General features: G+C 38.7%; 1 long non-coding RNA gene across 1 annotated transcript in view; it reads left to right on the plus strand.

The window, feature by feature from the left end:
- The window catches only part of LOC133757134 (uncharacterized), a 73,970-nt gene that overhangs the window by 29,275 nt on the left and 24,890 nt on the right, over positions 1–19,805 (plus strand). The window contains exon 2 of the long non-coding RNA XR_009865569.1: positions 15,176–15,235. This is a non-coding gene — a long non-coding RNA (uncharacterized LOC133757134). The remainder of the gene's footprint in view (positions 1–15,175; positions 15,236–19,805) is intronic.

Raw genomic sequence — 19,805 nt, forward strand, 5'->3', positions numbered from 1 at the left:
GCCCATCCTAGATAATTCTTTAAAGTCTCATCTATTAGTTCCTTGTCCACCTTCCAACTTCAGTAACTGACTCTCTAGGTCACTCTAGACCTTGTCATATCAATACTTTTAGTAATCACCATTTCAGTATCTTATTTTCCAGCTAATACCTCCCATATTCTTTCTCACTTTCTCTCACATTCTTCCTTCAACATTTTTCTAACTTTCTTCCTTCAGCATCCCTTTTCATGGTTCATACTGCTTCATATTCTCACTTCTTACATTCCACTGTCAATTTCCTTACTTTGCTGTCTCTTACACTCTTCTGCTAAAACCCACGCCATGACCCTCCAACTTTCTGCTTAGCTCTGCACACAGGTTGTACTACACACTTGAGAAAACCACCAAATCATTTCATTTTAAATGCAAACTAATAATGTCAAGTGACCCCTCCAGTCTGCCAGGCAATCAAGGTACTTTTCCCTTATTCATCCACCTGCTCTCTCTTCGATAACTGTTTAATGCATTCTCTATTCTCAAGCCTACAAAACTTTCCCCATTATCTTCACTTCCAAGGATGATTCTGCTTCCTATTTTACTGAGAAAATAGCAGCAATCAGAAGAAAACTTGCACCAACTCTGCCATTCTGTTTACTGACCTAACGTGTTTGTGTGTATTTCTTCTTCCTTTCCTTCTGTTGCTAGGAGTGAACCACCTGTGCTTTTCCTTCAGTACTAGATTGAATCTATTCTTTCCTGCCCACCCAGCTATTGCTTCAGCATTTCTCTCTTCTCTGCCTCATATTGCCAGTGTTAACCTCTCTACTGGATTATCCTATCGGTGTACAAACATGTTATTATTTCTCCCATCCATGGCGGGGGGGCTCCTTTCTCTCCTCCAGTTCCTTCCTGTAAGCCATTACCTCATTTCTCTTCTTCTCTTTACATCTAAATTACTCAAAAGTATTTTCTGTATTCACACTACTGATTCATCTGCTCTCATTCACTCTTGAACTCAATTCAGTCAGGCCTTTGACCCTACCGTTCTATTGAAATGGTGAAAGTCATCAATGATTGTCATGTTGCTAAATGAAATTGTCAATTTTCTGTTCCCAGCTCATTGGACCTATCAGCAGTATTTGACCACTTGATCATTCATGCTTCTCGAATTTCTGGCCTCACACAGTTACCGGTAGACTTTACTCTCATATGCTCATGCAGTGGCACTGATCTCTGCATAGTCTCTTCTTCTGGTTTACCTCATCTCCTTGATATCGGAATGTTGAACTGCTGGAGGATTCAGTCACTGACTCTCTCCTCTTCCTTACCTGTGTTCACATCGGCGGAGACCTCATCCAGTGAAATGTTTTATGTTCTATCAAATGCTGATCATTCCACAATCTCTAGTCCAGATCATTTTTACTGGACAATAGACTTAGTCCATTTGCCTTCTCAATGAAACATAATAATCTCGTCTTTACGTATGGAAAAATCAACACCTGATTGGCTCACTCTCCTCTCCCTAGACCTTCATTTTATCTTCAGTTCCTCACAAAGAAGTTTCTCCATAAGATGCTCACCTAGTACCACATCCCCGTTTTTCATTCTATTCATCACATCTGTGGTTCTGAATTTGTGTGACCCTGTAATTGATGTCTGTCTCATGAGAAAACTGCTATCCCTATGAGGACTTGCATCTTGACAATTGTTTCTTTTTATTGTGTCTACAGCACCTAGTACAGAGAATGAAGATCAAAAATAAAAGAAACCATATAGAAATAAAAATTTTTAAATGTATACAGGTCAAATTCTATTGTAGTAAACAAGCAATAATTACCTGAAATCATGTACGTTTGATTTTGTAGGTGCTACCAAACTCTTCTAGGTGTTGAAATATCAAGTTTAAGAGCATAAGAAGAATTAAGATCCCATAATTTTATGGTTCAAAGCATGGGATTTGGGATCACAATATTCAAACTCTCTTTGAGTACCAGTTTGGCATCTTTTATGGGGATAATAACAGTATGTGATTCATAGGGATTCTATGAACTTTAATAACATGGTATATATTTGGACAGTGAAACCTTCTTAAATGTTTAATGTGTTGTTACAATGGTGATGATCACATTCTGAATTAGCAGTATGCCAAATAGAATACTCTGGCACAGAGCCCGAAGGGACTAATACTACTTAAAGAAGTGGAAAAGATGTTCATAAAGATGACATTGTGATCGGCCTTAAAGGAAGAGCAGAGGTTTGCTATGAAGTGAATGGAAGGAAAGGTATAGGGGATTCAATAAATATGTTAAGCAAAATGTGGTTAGAGTCGGGAGGTAGATTTTCTGAAGTTAGAAATTGAGAAAATATTTAAGGTGCAAATAATAGTTGAATCAGCATATTTCTTTAAGTGACTATAGTATTTTATTATAAAAGAAATTAACACTACTTAGGAAAATATGAAAAAAATACACAAAAGTATGCATCCATGCATATAATTTCTAGGTTTTCTCTTTAGAGATAATCTCTATTGTTCTTTTGAAATTTTAATGTTTCCTTCCAGTCTTTCTCCTACACTTATGCATTTTTCCATAGGTAGATTGCAATATGTTAATTGATTTGCATTCTTTTTTTTTTTTGGTATTACTACTCTATAATGAAGTTGACAGAGTGTCTGTGATGTGCTAGACTTTATACTACTTGTTATATAGTTTTTAAAAAAGATTTTATTTATTTATTTGAGAGGCAGAGTTACAGAGAGAGAGGGAGGGAGACAGAGAGAAAATCTTCCATCTGCTGATTCACTCCCCAAATGGCTGCAACAGTGGGAGCTGGCTGATCCGAAGCCAGGAGCCAGGAGCTTTCTCTGGATCTCCCACCGCTGGTGCAGGGGCACAAGGACTTGAGCCATCTTCCACTGCTTTTCCAGGCCAAAAGCGGAGAGCTGGATCAGAAGAAGATCAGCCAGGACTTGAACTGGTGCCCATTTGGGATTCCAGTGCCGCAGGTGGAAGCTGAGCCTACTACACCACAATGTGATATATTTTCATGTGTACTGTTTCAAATTAAAATGTTGAGATTATTTTTATAAGGCTAAAAATATGCTAGAGACAGAATTCAAAGTCAAGTCTATCTGACTCCAAAGTATATTCTTATGACCTTTAAAACCTTTATAATGAGATTTCATTGCTATATGATAGTATTTCATTGTGTGACTATATGGTAGTTTATTTAAATACCACTCTAGTATTGGACAGTTTGTTTGCAACTTGCCATTCTTATTCATAATGCCAGTATGAATATCTTTGGAGTATGTGTCATTACCTCTACAGGCCCTTGTATTTAGGGCCAATGTATTACAAGAGATTCCTAGAATTCATTACTGGATCAAAAAGCATGAATTCTTAGCATATTGACATTTTGCTTTCCAGAAATACCCATGGCATTTCTGGTATTCTGTAAACAGTTTACTTCATTGAAAAGATTTCCTACCTTAGATTGATGGGCCACAGATAGAGTGCTTTATTGATCACCTTGTAATGAATTCGCTACCATAAATGATTCAGTGCAGTAAGTTCTTTTTTAACCTGCAATCCACCAAGCAGTTACTCACCATAATAATAATAATAATTTTAGAAAATTTGTCTAAGTCTGTGTCTAGATAAATCCTCAGGAAGATATGTTGTTAGAAAAAAAACATAAGAATGTAATAAAAACAGTAACAAAGACAACAAAAGCAAAATTCCTGTTGCCAGCCAATCTAACAGTGTTTCGGTTTCTGAATACAGAATGTGTTATCATTTCCCCACAAAGCAAAGTTTGCCCTTGTGCGTTTTCTGGGGGCTGTACCGAGGTGAGACTTTGATCACCTTCCCTTTTCTAGGACAGGCTTTCACGTTGGCAGTCACTGAAATGTATCCAAATAGACTTTCAAAGCTCCCAAGTGTTCTAAATTTATCTCACTCAATTTCTTTGGTTTAGAAACTAGTTTGGAAATCTCACAAGGCCAACTTGTCTTCAGTAATTTCTAGTGCTTCTTGTTTGGGGCAGGTTAGAAAAAGCTCAGAGAGCCTGCTAAATTTGGTGCTTGGCAGAAACCATAAGACACCAGGAGAAATACATGAAGTGTAAAATCTAAAATATCAAAACTCTTGGACATTTCAAATTGATTTCAAATGTACAGAGATTATGAAATCATAACATCTACATACATCAGCTAGGTGGACTACCTATTGTAGTGAAAGCAGAAAAAGAACCTTTAACAGGATAATAGGTTTATTTATACCAATCATTTCATAAGCATGATGTCTACATATGAACAGAGTGATTTAGCCAGTGGGGGGAAAGTCTATAATTTCTTTTATTACTGGTTAAAAAAGGTTGTAGAATTTTCCAGAAAATAAACATTTAGGGGTTGGACCTATGAAGAATTACATTGCAATAAGAGCTAGAAATTGTTATGGGCAAGACCTGGTCTTAAATCCTGGCTCCACACAGGGTTGCTGTATAATCTGGAGAAAATTTTACTCAAATAATCTGTGTCTTAATGTCTTCATTTGTAAGATGTGAATTATGCCAGCCATCATTCTGAATAGTTCTGATGATCAAAAAAGAGAATGTGAAAGCTCTGTGAAAAATCTAAAGCCTTGTATAAATATAGGAGTGCTATTTTTTTTTTTTTTTTTGCTAATTGCAAATTAAACCAAAATTTCCTGGGAATAACTGAGTGGGAAGTTCTCATGAAGTTTAGGAAAAATGTTATCACTTAATTTTGGTAAGGAGACATTGTTGATTAGACTGGGATGTTGTGTATGGTTCTCTCTTAGGTGTAAAAGCTTAGGCAGTTGTTAATGGAATGTGATTGTCTCTGGTCTTCAGTCCCCTTCTCCCAGTTAGTCACAGAGTAAATGCAGAAATTTATCACCTGAGCGTTCTTTTCAAGTGACAGGAGAGGGAGAAGTTGAAAATGAATTTTTAGCAATAACATGAAACTAACCATGGATTTAAGCACCAAAATGACACATGAAAAGGAAGAGAATTCCTCAATTCTAGGGCTATACTTGTATTTAGACACTCTACTTCCTCTTCTCCCCAACAAAGTAATGTCTCTGAATACAGAGAGTGTGGCAAAAATGACACAGTAAGAAAATGTCTGTTGAGTGTTTGGGGAAGTCCAGCACACAGTCAGGAATTTGAATCCAAACCCATTGCTAGCACTTAGGCTCTCAAATGAAATTCCTTGGAAGGATGAGTAAACTATGTCCTCTGATATGTACAGATCCTTTTAGAAGCTATGTGTGCATGGCTGAGAGGAGATTTATTCTATTGTACTTGACTTGAAAGCTCGAGTTACTGCTAGTAACAGGCTTTTATTTAAGTATCTGTCTGTAAGTAATTGTAGTCAATGAAAATGGCTAGTAAGTGACAGAGAGATGGATGTGGCATTTTATTTTGAAGAATGAAGCAGTTGCTTAGTATTTATTCTGCCTATGAATTTGCAGTTTCAATATTTTTTAGCCATCCAGATAACTTCCAGTTAGTAAATATCTTTATGGAGCTTTTTAAAAATATTGTTTATTTCTTTTTCTTGCAAGATGTTGACCTTGCCCATGTGAATGAAATGTTATTTTCCATCACTATGTGGATATAGGATTTTCCTTTTATATTTTTATTATAACAATATATTTTAATTGTTAGAACTTCTAGCCACATTTGAGCTAATGGAGCAGTTATTATTTAATGGGTAGAGAGTTTCAGCTTTGCAAGATGAAAGAGTTTTGGAGATAGGTTGCACAACAGTGTGAATGGCTTAATACTACTGAATTGCACACTTAAAAGTGGTTATGATGGTAAATTTTATGTGTATTTTACCACAATTTAAAAAAAAATAAATTAATGGAATAAAAATGGAAGCATCTCCTTTATCCATGTTCCAATCCGACTTTTCTCCCAAGCCAGGATGGTCTTTTACAGTAGACATTGGTCTGTCTGTGCTGTAACCTTGAATGAGGTTATAGCTTCTGCAAGAAAGGCAGCCAGATTCTGATGAAAATCAAACCTCTTAACAAAGAACCATATTAGTAATAGTGGTTAACAGCTCAGGTTTTCGCGCTGTAATCTCCCTGATTATTGTAAAATGAATACATGTTCATGTTTACATTATTTTGCTGTCTGATTCACTTTTCTGAAATGGAGATGTTTTCAGATCTTACAAAAGAGTCATAGTTCCCTTTGCTAGGTGTGTTTCCCTGCTATGACAGCTCTCTCCAGCTTATTTAAGCTTGTCATATAATTAGTGAATATGCTGTTTTCTATCACGGCTTCATCTCCATCTACATGTTTGTTCCACGTTATTGACAAAATACTTGAGACTTGGGTGCTCATCTGCCTGCATGGGTGGATCTGCCTGAATAACTGTTGCATGTCCTGTTCCTTGTTCTCTGAGTCATGCCTTCCCCAGCTGTGTGTTTTTGCCAAGACGGTGCACAAACAAGTTGTTCATTGTTTAATCAGTCAGCGGGGCCAGAACTTGAAGCTTCCAGAGCTTCAGGTATTATTCAATTCTGCTCTCTCTTTGTCCCTCTTTGTTTTAAGTGTTTTTGACCTCAGAGACAACCTCTTTCATATAATTTTCTAAAAAGGAAAACTCTGTGTGTAAATTCTCCTGCAAAATAATCAATGTGCTTTCAGCTCCCTTCATTTGTCACTAGAGCGAATAAATATTAATTGGGAGCTGCAGTTCATACCTGCTTCGCAGCAGTGTGCTCATTAGATGCTCGGTGTGAGTGAGAAGTGCGATATGGCTGCTAGGGATGGTGTGTGAATTTAGAAGCATATTAGAGAGTTGCATGAAGAATGAGGAAGGTGGAGGAGGCATACTGCTCCTCATGGCCAGACCATTCCTGGCTATGTTGGTCTCTCCTGGACATAACCTTGATTTCAGGATGGGAGCTAACTGAAAACCACCTCCTTCATGAATTTCAACATATGTGTTTTACCTCTAATCTGGCTCTTTCCTAGGCAGTGGGGATTCTAACAGTGAAACAGAAACCTAAATAATCTCTGATCTTACAATATTATTTATTTATTGGCATTTACTTGAAAGACAGGGGGGCGGGAGGAAAGAGAGGAGGGAAGAGAGAAACTTTCCATTTTGCTGCTCACTTCTGAAATGCTTGTAAAAATGAAGGCTGGCGCCAGATGCCCAGAACTCAGGCTGGGTCTTGTATGTAACTGGGACTCAAGTACTTGAACCGTCACCTGCTGCCTCCCAGGGTGCTCGCCAGCAGGAAACTGGAATTCAGAAGCAGAGCTAGAACTAGAACCCATTCCTCTGGTATGGCATGTAGGCTTTCCATGCAGTACCTTTTTTTTTTAATTGATTTGTTTTATTTGAAAGAGTTACAGAGAAAGAGGGAGATGGGACTGGCGCTGTGGCATAGGGGTGCTGGCATCCCACATGGGCACCGGTTTGAGACCTGGCTGCTCCACTTCCGATCCAGCTCTCTGCTATGGCCTGGGAAAGCAGTAGAAGATGGCCCAAGTACTTGGGCCCCTGCACCCACGTAGGAGACCTGGAAGAAGCTCCTGGCTGTTGGCTTCAGATAGGCATAGCTCTGGCTGTTGTGGCCATCTAGGGAGTAAACCAGCGGATGGAAGACTTTCTCTCTCTCTCCCTCTTCACACCCCCCCCCCCCCCCGCCTCTCCTCTCTCTTAAAAAAAAGAGAGAGAGAGAGAGAGGCAGAAAGGCAAGGGTGGGAGAAAGGGATTTTCCATCTGCTGGTTTACTTCCTAAATGGCTGCAATGGTCAGAGCAGGGCTGATCTTAAGTCAGGATCCAGGAACTTCTTCCAGGTCTCCCATGTGAGTGGCATTGCTTATGTTCTCCGTGTGATGGGAAGCCTTAGGAAGGTTTGGAGCGGGACAGGGATTGGTCTATTACGGAAGATCACTGTAGCTGCTGGGTACACAGACAACATATTGTAGGAGGGAAAGAGCTGGAGGAACCTCTGCTGTTCAGTCAGTGAGAGAAGGCATGAGACACAGAGAGGGGCGTTCTGCTTGTTTGAAAAAATTTCATGAGTAGGAGGATTTTTTTCATTTGTATTCTCAACTACAAATATACCAAAGTAATTAAAAAATAAGAAAAATTTCATTTCAAAAAAGAAACTACACTAAACTTACTTTTTCTCTGATTATAGAAATAACAAATTTTTCTTTTAGAAAGTCTGTGAAAAGAGTCAAGTAGAACGAAAACATCCTGCCTACTCCTCAGAAATGACTATCAACATTTTTCTATATTTCTCCAGACGTTTTCCCTATGCATGCATATATTTTAAAAAAGAAAACAGACTATTCTCTGTTATGCAGACATTATTATTCTGTTCTGTGCTTGATTTTTTACCCTACCAATATTTTATGTTTTTCCTCATTTCATGAAGTAGTACACAGAGCATATTTTTTTCATGATTTCATTGTGTGTGTGTAGTGTTAAAAATGTGAACTATCATTTAGTAAAACTATTTTTAAATGTCCTTTTGTTTTACAACTACTTGAAAGAGAGAGCAGTAGAACCAGAGAGAGAGAGAGAGAGAGAGAGAGAGATCAATCCTCCATCTGTTAGTTCACTCCCCAAATGCCTGCAATGGCCAGGGCTGGTCAGGCCAAAGCCAGAAGATTGAAACTCTGTCCAAGTCTCCAAGTGGATGTCAGGGGTCAAAGCACTTGAGCCATCACTGCCTCCCAGACGCGTTAGCAGGAGGCTAAATTAGAAGCAGAAGTGGAACTAAATTCCAGGAACTCTGACTTGAGATTATAGCATCCCAAAGTATGGCTTAATCCACTGGACCACAATACCCACCTCAGAAAGTAATCTTTGTAGGAAGTAAAACTAAAATAGGTGCTCTGGTTTGAATGTGTTCCTCAGTGTTGAGAACTTGATCACCAAATTCATGTGTTGATGGTGTTGGAAAGTAGGGCCTTTAGAGAGTATTAGAGTTAGACAAAGTCATGAGGGCAGGGGCCCTTGATGGACTTAATAGCTTTCTAAGAAGAGGAAGAGAGATCTGAGCTGACATGCTCCCTCTCTGTTGCCGTATGATGCCTTCTGGTATGTTACAACATAGCAAGAGAGTCTGTCCTCGAGGCAACCCTGGTCCTGGACTTCCCCATCTGCAGTACGATAAGAAATACAGTTTTCCTTTATACATTTCCCAGTCTGCAGTATCTTATTATAGCAGCAGAAACAGACTAAGACAGTGGGGAACTCAGCAATTTTCTGCAACTTGTTGGAGAGTGGAATTAACACAGGCCAGGGAGGAAAACAGATGTTGGAGACAGAGAGGCTTCTATCAATGCACACTCAATATAAAATACATTTTATATTGTTGAAGAAAAGTCAACTATAAGTTGTCTTTAGACTTTAAGTGTGAAACACAGCAGCAGACAACCCAGGCATCACCATCTCTGTCAGTTTGTTGGACTGGCTTATTGATTTAATTATGCATTAATTAAAAATACTACTGAACACCCACTAACTCTCGGCAGTGTACTGGTCTCTAAGGATGCAATATCAAATAGAACATGAATTCCACCATCCAGGGCCTAATAGCTTACAGGAGAAGACAGACAAGCCATTCATCAATTCCAGTATTTGAGTGCTATGATGAATGTTCCAGAGCATGCAAAGCAGGCCATGACAACAGTGGAAGGGTATCACTCTACAAAGATACATAGGGACTAGTCATGCCTACTTACAGAAGAAAAAGATTGGAAAAAGATTAGAAGACATTGCTTTAAATTCTGACTTGGTTGTTGTCTAGCTGGCTGAGGTTGGGTAAGTCATTAAACCACACCTAAAATAAATGGGGAAAATCACATTTACCTTATGTGGTTCTTGAAAAAGTGAACAGAATAGCATGTGAAAGCAACTATCACAGTGAAAAAAGCCTGCAAAAAAGCTGAATAAATGTTAGTTGAGTTACTGAGACATATGAGTGTTTTTGCTAGACTAAATTTTTCCAAGAAGTAATTTCATGAGCAGCCCACCAGAAAAGCAGAGTGAGGCAGTATTCACTGAAACTAGAAATAGATTTTTTTTGCTGCAGTCAATGCATTTTCCCCAAGTAGTATAATCTACATAAATCTGAGGTCAAAATCATGTATTATATATGAATTTTCATGATGTTCGGGTATAAACTAAGATGTATCACAAATGGAGAAAATTCAGAAGTCGAACAGAAGTTTTCTATTTGTAGCCACACTGGCTGGAGGAATTTCTCTCTGCTAATTATCCCATGTCTTTAGCAACAGCACAGACATGATTGCTTTGTGCCTAATGATTAGGAGGGTCAAATCACATTTACTCTAAGTAGAGATGCGCATTCAGTGTGCCTAAATACCTCTTCAAGAAAGGACCAAAGTGCTCTCAAGTAGTGGCAGCTTATTAAAAGCTATTGTAGGGTCTGGCTGTGGGGAGACAGAATTTAGGACCTTTGAGTCCATGAAGATGCCCCTCAGTTGTATTCCAGACTTCTTCTTCTATATCATACCAAGTAGGATGGACAGAGGTGGGAGGTGCTGTCCCCCAGGCCCTGCAGTGTGCAATGGAGAAACAATGTTGAACATGACTGCCAAGTGCTGGTCATTATGGAGCCTGGAGTCAAGCAGGAAATACACCTGTTAAAAAATAAGCACAAAGAGATGACTTTTATAGACGTGGTAGCCCCCAAAATTATGATAGATTCTATTGAAAATGGACCTACGGCCTTGGGCACTTTGCCCAGAGTTCTTTTGAAACATGTTGTACACTCTAAAAAGTATTCCTTTTGTAAATACGTGGTTAGAGAGATTGTTTTGGTTTTCCTATGGTGGGAGGATGTAGCAATTAGCAGAAACCTAGAAGCTTTTTTATTTTGTTTTTTATGTAGATGACCTGAGCTATTGATTTTGACCTAATGTCAATTCCACCTTAGACATCCAAAATAAATACAACCAACTAATAAAAGGGGAAGTATTCAACTTCATTAATAATCAAATAAATGTAAATTTAAGCAACTTTTGAAAATGATTAAAGTTACAAATACTTACATGACAGTAGTCAATACTGGTAATAGTTTAAAAAAAAAAAAACTCCACTCTTACAGCTGTTAGTATTGGGATTTGGTATGATCTTTCTGAAACATAATTTAGCAAAATGGATTGTAAATCTTAAAACTATCATATGTTTTGATCTGTTCATTCTAATTCTAGGACTTTATCCTAAAATGAATCGAAAATACAGAGGGTAAAGCCACCGTGCCTGAAACTGTCGTTGCAGAATTCTTTAGAACTCTGAAATCCTGGAAATAATGTAAATGTATAACAACAAAAAGGTTCATTAGGTTCTGTGTTCCTTATGAACTCCCATGATATGGAGCCAACGAAACTAATACTTAAAATGATAGTTACTCTTGATTTCCAATGAAAGAAGTGACTACTAAAGCATTAATGCCATTCAGTTGTTTAATTACCAGTTCTGTACATTGCACCATCTGATATCTTGTAGTGTGGGTTTTAGTTTAACATATGTGCTGTTAATGAATACCATTACAATGATATAAAAATAATAAACTGAAAACTTTACAAAATGATAGAAGCCTGGAAATAAATGCACCATTTATTAACAATGGCTGTGATAGAATGTACTTTTTCTTATTTTCTGCCTTTCCTTTTTCTGCCTTTTTCAAATATGCCAAAATCAGTGTATATTACTTTTAGAATAGACATATGGACATCAGGCCTGAGGGTTTTTTTAATGCTTTTTTTTAAAAGGTAGTCCTGTTTTCTGTGCTGTTAGTGAAGAGAAACACTCTTTGGTGCAAAGAAAGCCTGAAGCATTGACTTAATAAATAGGCCTCTAATGGCTTAAAAAACCCAGAGACCCACAGACTCCCAGAGTCAAAAGGTCACTGATTTCAAGTCAATACCACTTGTTCCAGAACAAGTAGACAATTATTTATCGAGTGCCTACTATGTGTAAAGCCCCCTGTGCATCAATTTCCCACCTGACTCCCCCTGGCACATCTCCACTCCTTTGTCCTTTCAGAACAGAGCCAAGCGTCACCTCCTTTGTGGAGACTTTTTGACTTTCGTCCGTCTCTCCACTCCTCTGTTCCAGACAACATCGTCTGGGGCCCCTTCTGCCTGTTTCAGAGAAGATTCGTGTGAGCTTCCTGATGACATGACTTTATGCCCAAGCCCTGGCATGTGATAAACATATAAACTGTTGAATGACTAGTGAATGAATAAATATCAAAGGCGATATTTTAGGTGTCCTGAAAAGACAGAAAGTGATATAAGAAATGGTATTTGCCCTTAAAGGGCTTGTGAATAATTATAATGCAAAAACCTAATTAACAGTGCATATTTAAAAACTAAAAAAAGATAGCAATAGATGTCACATGGTTCAATGTGCTTGTTAAATAAAGGGTAACGTGATTAATGCTTTAGGGATAGCTATTTTCACTAGAAATAAAGTACTGGGGAAAAAAGTTGCTAAATGGCTCAAATGGTTTAAATATGATTAAAGTAGTTGACTTTTGTTTATATGTTTTAACCAGCAAAATAACAAACTAGTCAGCAATTATATCATCTATATACATGAGTATAAGGAATTTTTAAGAAAGCTTTGTGCTTTTTAGTATACTAGTCTCCAGGGTTACTTTTAGTTGAACAAGGGTCAGGAAATTTCATGTCTTGCCTAAAATACATGTCTCTTTTAGGTGAGATTGTATGGCTGTTAGTCTTTATTAATCATTAAGTGATCTACACCACAAGTTAATAACAGTTCTAAAAAAGATATCTCCTCATGGCATATGAATGGTAGAAAAGAACTTAACTTAGATTAATGAGTCTCTTTTTTTATAGTTGGAAATTGCAGGTACTCCTGAAGGGGTAGCAATGGTTTTCCCTTTCTCAGCTGCTCTGCAATATTACGCCTCGAGGGACTCAGGGGATCTTCCCATGAGCGTTTCTCTTCATTGAGTGGATGGCTTGGCAGTTTTCCAGACTATGTCAGTATGCCATCTTTCTTCCCACATCGCACAGACAGGAATGCAAGGGGTATACTTTTGAAACTTTATATTACTTTTCAATGTAAGTTAATATTGAAGTTTTAAATTATGGTTAAAAATATTTAATTTAATAGGTAAATGTACTATACCTCCCCATGCCCCTTAATCTATAAACATTGACCTCAGGTTTTAGAACCCATTTAGGCAAATGTAGTAGAGTTCAGATACGTGGGAACTGGTAGTTGGGTTCCTCACTATGATGGGTAGAACAGCACTTGGGCTAATACATCTGTCTATAAATATCTCTGCATAGCATAGATGTAGGTATTTTTCTTGAGCAAAAATGGATATTTATAACAATGTCTATCAGAAGCTTAGATATTAACTTCTAACTAAGAGGAATATAATAATTATTTTGATGTTGCCTAGGAAAAATGTGTCATTTTGTTCAAACAATTAGGAGAGACATCAACAAAGAGAAACCACTTCTAGTAAAAAATTGTAAATAATGAATTTTATTCAAACAAGCAAGACCCTGAATTACTATAAAGTAAGCATCAATTATACATACAGTTTAATATTTTATCATAACATTTACATTAGGGTGGCAGCGAACTGGCTCCAGAGAATTAAGCCGCCAGGCCCGATGGGCTTTCGGAGACCTTGTCCACTTCCTAGGGGGGTCTGGTGGGTGATGCTGAGTTGATGTGTCTTGTTAAACTTTGGGAAAATGGGGAGCTTTCTGGCATGGAGGAGTCCTGAAGGCTCAGTAGAGCCCCGTGGTGCTATGGGAAATATTTTTAGCAGAAGAGAGAGAACATCTACAGTGCTGGAGACGTCGACAAATTTCACATTCCAGGGGCTGAGGACCAGGATGCTGAGGAAATGGACAGGGCCCCAGCTGAAGTCAGCAGGAAAAATCAGGGGAGCCCGTGAGGGGCATTTTCGTAATCCCCGAGGACCTGCGATGTGGAAGAAGGAGGAGCCTAGGTACTCTTTTTCCAGAAGACAGAACTCAGATCAGTGGGCGAAAGCTTTAGGGAGACGTATTTCAATTTAATATTTATGTAATGCACATTTTTTTCTGTGTTACTCCAGGAGACAGCATGACGTGGTGAAAAGAGACCTATTTTCAAATTCTTGTTTCACATCTTAGTAGCCATGGAGTTGGGAACCCTTATTAGGCCCTCAGCTGTAAGGAGACGACACTAGTTCCAACTTCACAGTGCTTTGGTCAACAAGGGTGAAAGCACATAAAGTGACGGGATAGTACCCGCAAATACTCCTATTTCATGGCTGTTGTTGCCATGCGTATGTAACCACACAGAAAAGCAGGACCTCAGTGGTGTTAGTTCCTTCTTGCTCTTGAGAATATCTGATCTTCTCAGATTCCTCTGAGACAGCTCTGAGAGTCCTCAGACGACTCGTGTGTGGAGGAGGCATTTTAGCTCCCATGTGGGTTCCGTTATTCATTGCATGGCCTGTATCTCCTGTCTCGTTCTGATTCACTCTGGCAGTATCTATACTTGAGGGTACTGAGAAACCTAGAGCAACTCGATGATCATCCGTTCTTTCACAGTCCGGTTGTAGGCTAGTCCTGCTCTCTGCTCAAGGAAGAATTTCTTTCTTTTTTTTTAAAGATTTATTTATTTATTTGAAAGTCAGTTACACGAGAGAAGAGAGGCAGAGAGAGAGAGAGCGAGAGCAAGAGAGAGGTCTTCCATCTGATGGTTTACTCTCCAGTTGATCTCCACAGCCAGAACTGCGCTGATCCGAAGCCAGGAGCTTCTTCCAGGTCTCCCACGTGGGTGCAGGGGCCCAAGGACTTGGGCAATCCTTTACTGCTTTCCCAGGCCATAGCAGAGAGCTGGATCGGAAGTGGAGCAGCCGGGTCTCAAACCAGCGTCCATATGGGATGCCGGTGCTTCAGGCCAGGGCGTTAACCTGCTGTGCCACAGCGCAGGCCACTCAAGAAAGAATTTCAGCACTGACATGCTGATTGTGGTCAACTTGTATCTTAGTCCTAGTGTAAACTGGATTCAATCAATTACAATTACATTGTGATCCTATCATCAATACCCAATTGGATTACCTTGTGATGTTACTGTCTTTTATAGAAATTTGATTCACTGCTTCTTCTTTTCAGTGTATTTACCGCCTCAGAAGATACGGATGGTATAGAGAAATTTGGAAGACTGTCCCTGTGGTATGTTCAGAATGACCTGACTCTCTGGCACTATCTTACTACTTTTCAGTCAACTCTGTGTTTCTTGAATTTTTCTTCCCTTGCTTAACCTGACACTGCCTCCACTGGCTTGATAGACATATCTGAATGCTAGAGATGCCAGATTCAGATCCAAAGTTTCGAATCTAGAATTTTTTTTAATGATAAGAGCTAGTCTCTCAAGTGAAATAGCTCAGGGAATAATGCATTCCTTCCAAGGTAAATATGTAAATAGAGGCAACATTCATGTGTGGGACATTAAGTAAATGATTCCATTTGAAGGAAGGCGGAAGTGTGGGCTCAATATCCAAGAATGCCTTTCTCATTTATAATATGTTAATGCTCTCTGGACAATGCTGCCCCTATATTGCTGTCCTTGACAAGATTAACAAAATGAACAATAGAATCAAGAGTGAAAGCAGGGAATAAATTCGCAGATGCTCACACATAGATACATGGAATACTATGTAACACTCTTTTATCAAGAATTGGTTTGGGAGGCAAGTGTTACAGAGCAACAGTTTAAGCTACCAGTTCTGATGCTGGCATCCTATGGCAGAGTGTCGGTTTGAGTCCTGGCTACTCTGCTTCTAATTCAGCTCCCTGCTAATGTGCTTGGGAAGGCATCTGGTGGTAGCTCACATACTTGGATCCTTTCCACGCATCTGGGAGACCCAGATGGAGCTCCTGGCTTCAGCTGGGCCCAGCCTTGGCTATTGTTACCATTTAGAGAGTGAACCAGTGGATAGAAAGTAGATAGAAGATCTCTCTCTCTCTCTCTCTCTTGATCTCTCTCTCTCTCTCTCCCTCGCCCCCTCCCTCACTCCCTCCCTCCTTCCCTCCAATTCTGTCACTCTGCCTCTCAAAATAATAGTAATAACAAGTTGAACAAGAAGAAATCAGAGTCTGAATTCTATTTCTAGACATACGATCTCTTGGACAAACTTCTTTTGAATCCCTTATTTCTTTATCTGTAAACATCATTTAAATTGAACTATAGTTGTTTTATTTACTTAGCAAAGGACACAGAGATATTTGTGTACTATACTGAAAAGGTCAAACAGATGGGATCATTTTAGATCGAAAGTGCTTGTGTGGGAGTCATGCCTTTTGTGAGCCACATAAATTCCCATGGGGCCTGGGAACTTGCTGTGCACTCAGCAGGAACCCAGAAAGTCTTGTCAGGGTGATAAATATGACCCCATTAAATAAGACCACATATAAAGACAAAGAGGAACTTGGAAAAGAAAATGAAGCAAAATTCTAGACCTCATCTGGAGTATTTTGTGTGACTTTGGGTAGGTCACTTCACCATTTTCAACTCTTCGATTGAGTCATAAAAAGAACCAAATGCCAACAAAGGGGAGGCACATAGTCAAAATAGTAGAAAATCAGAATAGTAGAAAAGGTCGCTGAGTCCATGATATTGGGAGCTGCTTTGGATACATGGTATGTTTGAATTCTGGAGGAGTTTAAAGATATTTTAGATGAACTTTGTAGTTTTATACATAGGGAAAAAAAGTCTCAAAGAGGTTATGTGAGATCTTTGAAGTTATATAATTTGTGGGAGAGCTAGGACTGGATCTGCAAGGAGGTGTGCCACTGGAGATTCCATTCTTTTTGTTTTGACCTATTTTGCTTATTTTTGAGTTTCCATAACAGAAGATATTCTTTTTTTTTCTTAGTGTCTTAATTTTTGAGAGGCATTGTCAATGCCCCCACATTTTTGTCTATAGAAACAAATAAATCAAAAAAGGAATTAATTTCACTGTTCTACATTGGATACTGGTAATACAAACTCATGAGGTTCTTGGTGCCCTTAATATATTTCTTTTTTTCATTCCTTCACATTGTTGATGTGAAGCAATCTGCTTAGTCAGGAAGAGACAACAAGTTATAAAGATATGTACATACATAAAAAAATAGGAGTTCAATTTATGACTCATTCCTACAGTGGCCTTGATATAGTATAGTCCAAAGAGCAATTTCTACCATTAGACATTAACTACTGTTGATTTCTTCTCTTGTAAAATAAACAATCTGTCTTAGAAGTAGATATTTTTCTTCTAATAAGCTTTTTAATTCTTGGGAAAATTCTATGTAAAGCTGAAAATAAAGGGTAGAAGGAAAGGCTTCACAGGAAGGAGGGACGGTAAATGACATTAGACCCTACTTTCCTCACTCCCTGTGCATGGGTGTGGGAAAGGGTTGATGAAAAAAGGCAGCACTTGTAATAAGGCAATGCAGGGAACCGAGTGCAAACTCAGTGCCCCTGTCGGGAGCGCCGCCCATGTTGCGAGCACTCTTAATCCTTTTGCAAATACTTGCTTGGTTGTAAGGCAAGCCAAAGCAGAGCCGAAGATGTTTCAGCTGAGAAAGAAATTATGTCTGCATGGACAGTGTTACCAAGAAAATGATCTCTTACTAAAAATAAAAATAGAGTTGTTTTTTTTTTTTTTGGGGGGGGGTGTGATTTAAGAAATCTACCCTCTTGAAATATTTTTATTATTATTTTGCCTTTCAAAAAGCAAAATGACCTGTAAAAGATTAGACGAGCATATCAATGGCTTTTTGTGTTCAAAGCTCCTGATTTTTTACTGACCTCCCTTTACATTGAACGTTTGACATAGATTCTGTACAAGGGAAGAAAGATCAAATGAGTCCCATACAACACTGGGAGATGCAGGATAGGCAAATGACTGTGTTCCCAGGGGAGCAAATAATTTCTCCTATCCTCCAAATGATTTGCTTCTGCTCTATAGTTGAACTCTCCCAAAATTGGATTTCCAAAACAAAGGAGTCGACCCCTGAAAAAGAATCCCAACTTTCCATCTGACAATCACGCAAGTCTCCTTGTCTGCATGTGTGTGATGAGTGTCTAGGTTATGGAAACAGAGATACACTCTTCCCACTGTAGTGTTTGTGCTGATAGGCTCTGTTTGGAAGGTCAATGCTCATTGCCATCATTCATGAATTAACAGGGAATGAAAAACAGGAGGAAGGAAGGCAAAGAAGTATGTGCTAATGCTATGATGTTTGGGTAATATTTTCAAACCCTAAAGTTCTACCAATCAGACCATGCCACTTAAATTTAAGACTGTAACAACAGTGGCTTACAGAAATATTTTCACTTGTATGGGTGCACTCATCCTTAGTGCCAGGGTTCAAAAGGGCATGTAAATAAGATTCAAGGAGGGACACGTTCTCACTGACCAACTGCAGCACCAGCAAAAGGAGCTTGAAGCTGTGAACCAGTCTCGGCTGACAATGAGCTGAAGCTTATAACAAATGCTAACTAACACAAAAATGACCTTTAAAACAATATTCAGAGAAAGAAGAGGAATGGAAACCTGCTTTTAGAACACATGGTGTAACCCTAAAATATGTTACAAGCAAGATGTGACGCTGACTCTGGCCCTCCTTACACCTTCTTCTGTGCATACCTTCATCATATTGGAAAAAAGTAGACGACATCACCTGCAGGATGGAACTGAAGCCCAAGATTGGTAAAGGGATGGGTGAAAAGGAAAGCGTCGCCTTTTTTATACATGTCAAGTACCTAACCTGAGAAACTTTCATTTTTAGAGCATTAAATGTTTGCATATGAAAGATTTTCAAGAAGTTCATGGAAAATGTGTATTATGAAAAAAATGAAGCATAAAGTAAAAAGTGTTTGCATTAAAATAAACGTGTCTTTTGATTTAGTTTTTCCATGAACTTTTTGAAGTACCGTTATATTTCTTTGCAAAATCTAATATGGAAAACATCTCCCCCTCACTCTACAAAGAAATATAAGCTCATATTGTCCTAGTGGTTTATTTTTTTGTAGCAGACTCCAAGATAAAATGAGCAACTAATGACCTTAATAAAATTTCTTAAAAACCTGCTATAAAATTATATTAACCTTATCAGCTTGTCTTCATGACTTGTAAGTATTGTGCATGGAAAGTAGTAGTAGTTTGAAATAAAGGTTGACTTATTAAAACAATTCATACCAAAATAAACCTGTTGCACTTTTATAGTCTTCAGACTTAAGTGCAGAATTTATTGGAGTATTCGGATATACAAAAAGAAAGATGTGAAAATCAAGTCAAAGGATAGAACTTTTATGGCTGAAGAGTTGTATCATGGAACTGCCATAATCGAAGGTATGACCAGGGAGAGGCTCTCAGCTGGTGTGCAGCAAAGTTCTGTCCTGGGGGTACTGTTGAAGGTCTTAGCAATAAGTTTAATGGTGAAGGAGAAGTCATGGTCATCCTTACCATGTCAGTACAAACTGGGCACTACACAGAAGGCCACACAGTGACGGGAAGGATCCAAGGCTTGGGACTTAGGGGTGAGCTTGAATTCCAGCTCCACACTCTACAGCTGCTTAACCCTTGACCCTAGTTTTCTCATTTGCAAAAGAGTAACTGCCTAGCAGGACTGTGAAGATCACAGGAGCTTGTGTAAATACAGTGCTTACCTTGGTGCTTGGCACAAAGCAAAGCCTATGTTCCTTCTCTTTCTCCTCTCTTCCTTCTTGTAAAATTGCTTTTTAAAATGAATCTGG

The sequence above is a fragment of the Lepus europaeus genome, chromosome 3, assembly GCF_033115175.1.
Source record: "Lepus europaeus isolate LE1 chromosome 3, mLepTim1.pri, whole genome shotgun sequence".
NCBI classification, from domain to species: domain Eukaryota; kingdom Metazoa; phylum Chordata; class Mammalia; order Lagomorpha; family Leporidae; genus Lepus; species Lepus europaeus.